The sequence below is a fragment of the Conger conger genome, chromosome 3 (assembly GCF_963514075.1).
Source record: "Conger conger chromosome 3, fConCon1.1, whole genome shotgun sequence".
Lineage (NCBI taxonomy): Eukaryota > Metazoa > Chordata > Actinopteri > Anguilliformes > Congridae > Conger > Conger conger.
In genome coordinates this window covers 65,548,382-65,553,775 of record NC_083762.1, presented here as the reverse complement: position 1 = coordinate 65,553,775, position 5,394 = coordinate 65,548,382, and positions in this window count along the sequence as shown.

Sequence of the window (5,394 nt, the reverse complement as noted above, 5' to 3'; positions counted from 1 at the left end):
CGATTGTTCCGTTTTAGGAAGCATTCACACTATTACATTTTGCATGTTGGTCGATTGAATTTAGCAGCAGGACATTTAATGGGATTAGAACCAGTACGGAGGGCTGGATATTGACAGTATTGGTCTGGTACGGACTGTACGAATGTGAAAGAACTTGTCTTGATCAAGCTATATATACATTCATGACCACATTATTAGGTACACATTAGTGAACATTTATCGGCATGAATATTAGCTAACAGTATAAAAAGGTAGTGTGCTGCAAACAAAAAATGGTTTCCAATGGGGTAGACACAGACAACAAAAAAATGACAAACATTTGGCTGTTATAATGTACTTTAATGGTATATTTGTCCTTGCCTTAAGCAGCTAATCAGCTAGCTAGCATTGGGAGACCTAAATCCGGTCCATTTGTATTAAAAAGGCATTGGTGGCAAACTAAATGGAATGTTCATTCGAAATTGTGCAACAGTGTCTGTTTGCTGGCAGCCAATCAATGCATAAAAGCAAGCAGACATGGTCAAGAGGTCAGACCAAACATCAGAATGAGGAATAAATGTGATTTAAGTTACTTTTACCGTGAACTGATGGTGCCAGACAGGGTGGTTTGAGTATCTCAGAAACTGCTGATCTCCTGGGATTTTAATGTACCACAGTATCTAGAGTTTACAGATAATGGTGCAGTGAAAACTAAAAATATTCAGGGAGGTGTCAGTTCTCTAGGCAAAAATCGTTAATGAGGAGGATGGCCAAACTGGTTCAAGCAGACAGTAAGTCGACAGGAACTCAAAAAACCACGCGTTACAACAGTGGTATGCAAACAAGCATCTCTGAACACACAACAGGTTGAACCTCTTGAAGTCGAAGGGCTACAGCAGAAGACCAATAAGTCAAAACAGGTTTAATAACTACATAATAAAGTGGCCACTGACTCAGTGTATGTACACATACTGTATGGATCGCCACTGAATAATTAATAGGCAGTAATCAGACAACCAGAAATGAGGTGCTGATTTTCCGGCCATTACATGGCTGGGAGAAGTCTGCCTGTATTCTCAGGCCTGCGGCCATTGCTCTCCTGGCCTAATGATGGACCCAGGGCTGGCTGCCCATGGGCGTGTTGGTAGGAGACATCCTAACTGCGGGGCCCAGCAGAGCTCTGAGCAGAGCTGCAACTCCCCAGGCGCAAGATGACTGGGCACAGCTGGTCTCCCTGGTCCACGATGCTACAGCGGATGGGCTTCACCTGGATCCCCACTTGTTGGTTCAAAACGGGGTGTGGCCACAGGGGCTGATGGGATATCACCTCATGCTAAACGCATCTCCGCCCCTCTGCTCCACATGATGTTTAGCTCCTGTTCGTTACACATGTAGACGGATGACACTGGGCCTTCCCTTGGGCTAACTCAGACAGCACACTGCTGGAAAATGCACATTCATCCGATTTATTATTTCTGCCAATGCTCCTGCACAACCAGTGCACTGGACAGGTGCAGGAATAGTATGTACGTACGAACAGGCTGACAGACAGACAGACAGACAGACATACGGACAGACAGACAGACACACACACACACACACACAGACACAGACACACACACAGACACACACTTCCTGTGAGAAGCCTGAGTGGCCTCCTAATTTGCTTGTGTGATAGTATGTGGCTACGTACAAAACAACTGTATCATCAAATATTACAGTAAACTTGGAACGTATGTAATGTGTATGTAATGTGCATTCATGAGAACCCTTATATGCATACTAGATTAACACAAATAATTATCACCCGTTCATAAACATCACTTTGCTCCTAGCTTGTGACTTGCATGATATTTAACTTAAGCATGATATGATAAGAGGGTATTGCTCACCCTGTAATAAGCATGCTAAATGGCACGATGACTAACACACTTCACTGTTAGGGACTATTCAAAGCCAGTTGCTGTTTTGAAATGAAAATTGCATTCTTAATTCATGCTGTTGAATATATTTAAAAAATGTGTTGTTTGCATTGGAGGCATCAGCCATAAATGCTGTAAAGGTAATTTTTTTCCTGAAAGCATTACTGAAAAACTTTTGCTTAAAATGTCCAGAGATGGGTGCCGTGGGGTTAAGGACAATGACTGGGTGTACTTTGTTCTGTGCGTGTCTGTGCTATAAAGAGCGTGTCTTCGTCATTACGATGGATTGGTTGAAAAAAACCCATCCCAGCCACCTTCAAAGAATCTTTCCTCGATGTCAGCGCGGTGGTATGGTTTAGAAATTCCTCAGTGCTCATCTGACAGTTCTGTCACAACCAAAACAGCCTGTGTCGGCAAACTTCTTTGGGGAGCCGAACACTTGTCGTGTTGGTGACAGTTATCCTGTTAGTGCGTTGCACTCTCTCCCCCTCTCCATCTCCCTCTCTCCTCACATACCACTCTTGCACAGTCTTCTGGCAGAGCTATTCTTACTTTGCTTTAATTTAGAAACCTAGTTCACCCACTGCAGAATATTAATACCACAGAAACCATGATAGCACATGGGTATCTTAAAAACCAGTATAGAACAGAACTACCACAGATATCAGGACAGCACACTGACACCATAGATACCACTCTACAAAGATTCCATAGGTACATGGATATTGCATATTGATACCTCAGATTCTAGTACGGCACATAGGTACCAAAGTAGAATAAGAATATTGATACCATTAACTGCATAGCTCACTGTATCAGTGAGGAGCATTGATACCATAGACACCAAGGTCATATCGATTCCATAGATACCACAGGTCAGACAATAGATGGCAAATATTTTCTGTGTTTTCCTGTTTTGTATGCACCACACACAAGATCCACACAGTCAAAAGTAAACATGTAGGTTTTATGTTAATTTGATGCTTGTTAATTATGTTGCCTACGGCAGTGAATGTGCAAGATGCATTTCCGATGAGGATACAAAATGCTCATTTCAATTATATTCCATTTTGTCAAGAAGAAAAATAATCAATAAGAACAAACTTACCTTTACAGAACTGGCACAATCTGGATTTAACCAGAGTAATTAACTGCCTCTGTGAAACCATAAATTCAACATTTGGTTGTACATTTTAAAAGGGAGAATTAAATTAAATTGAAAGTTTTCATTTTATTATGATTATATAACTGTCATCTTGGTACAGTTTATCCTTTATTGCTCATTAGTGCTTAAATTATATCCTTTATTTCACATGTAATGATATTCTGGGATTTCTTCCAAACTGAAACTTGCAATTTATGCTTATTGTTGTTTTTCTTTTATTTCACAGGCCGTGTTTTCATCCCTCGTCTGTAGTTCTGTTTAGTTTAAGCGCACGTTCAGCTCTCAAAACACCGAATGGATTGCACAAATATTTATTTCGCTGTGTTCCCTATTGCGAGCACCACAAGCCAGAGAGGAATATCCTGTTGTGCTGATTATGAACAAAATGGGATTGACTGGGGAGACATTACTGGTTTTTGCAAGTTATGACCGATGCACTTATCCAAAGACAGCACCCAAAAGTGTTTTGATGTGAAGGCTATTACTTGGTGTAAATAGGTGTAAATGGGTGTAAATGCAGATCCCTCTTCCCTTGCACTCAGGTTTTGTCATTTTCAGCAGGAATGATTCCTAAAAGCCTCGGCATTTGCAGGGCAGTAAACAAAGATGGCTCCTGAGCACACATTAAAGGGAGAAAAAAAAAAAAAAAAAAAATAGGAAAATAATAATAATGGAGGTTAGTCACCGAGCGGAGAGAAGCGTGCCAGGCGGCCGGCATTACGGAGTTTAACCGCCGCGCACACCCCCGCGGCTCCAGGACGGTGTGGCCGCGGACCCGCGGACCCGTCCTCCCGCACCCGCTAATCACAGCCTCTGCGGAAAAACCGGGCCGCTCGCGCTAATTACCCAAACATTGGGCAGAGCGGCCCCTCTCGGCCCTGATAAAGACGCTTTTTAATGCCATTAGCGCCAGATGCTCGTCATCAATCACGCCTTCTCAGTGCCGGCCGGACCGTCATGCACAACGCCGGCGATTACAATCCATTAACCACCCCCCCCCCTCCAACACTGCACCAACCCCCCACACCGCCGAAACCCCTCACCAAGGCAACAGTGCCACTGCCAATGCAGCTAGAATGCTGGGCTGGGGGGAGGGGATGCGGGGGATGTGGGAGTAAGCTGCTGTTTAAGATTATATCCTGGCAGGAGGGAATGTCACCAGCCAGGGTAATTTTCCAATTTGTACCCTGGATGAGCAAAGCGCAGGGAGGGCTGCCACAACACGCTTAGCGTTCCCCTAATGAACCAGAGGCTGTTTTCTCCTCTCCTTTCCCTCGCCTCTGTTGAACTGGGCACGCAGATGAGGTGGGCCCCGGCCCCAGAAGCTGTAGGGCAGGGCGAGGAGGGGGGGGTGATGTGTTGGTTTGAGGAAGGCCAGAGGGGCCTGGGGACACAGAGAGGCAGCGGTTCGCTCGCTCCAGCGTTAGACCGTCTCCACGTACCCGCCGCTCTCCTCTCTACTCCACTGCTTGACCATCTGTGAGGAAACAGATCTGCCTCATTGAGCACTCCAGAGCAGCTCCATCATTACAGTGGCTCTCCCTCCCTCTCTCCCCATCTCTCACTCCCTTCTCAGCTCTCCCTTCTCTCCCACTGTTGCTCTCTCCCTCTCTCTTTCTCTGCCTCATTCGCCATGTGACGCGGTGCGATTTAACATGCAGCACACATTGTTACTACCATTCAATATGTGTAACTGGCAGCCATGTTCTTGGATGCCCCTAAATTGCCCAATATGGTGATGGGATGAACACAAAACAAATGCCTTAAATAACAGTGATATAAAAGCGTGTTAAATATATTTTTGCTGCCACAAATCAGCATGCGTATGCGAGGGAATTTGCCCAAAGACAAATTTAAATGAATAGGAGTAGGCCTCGACATCACTGGACATCGATATCGCTTTCGCTTTCTTATGTTCACCTGGAAGTACCGTCAAATCTTCTCTGAACACAACATAACATTGCTTGACCTCCTGGGTGTGCCTCTAGCAGAAGATAACAAATTGGTTTGATTTAAGATTCTACAGTGGCCTCGCCTGTCGATATTCTCATTGTATATGGAGCGACTACATCTGGGGCTGGCACAGTTTTACTCATGCAGAGCAAATGAAAGCATACAGATGCTTTCCTAGATCCTATGTGCAGAAAAATGAGAGCAATTAACATCGTCGCTGGCACAACAATACACCCTGATGTCATCTGCTTTTTTTAAACCTTGAAATACATTTACTTTCCATGAGCTCTCATCCAGAAAGATAATTAGCGATGAAAGGTGGCATCAGTGCTTTTCAATGCCAAGCCTTGCACTTTTTACCTTCAAAATGTCGAT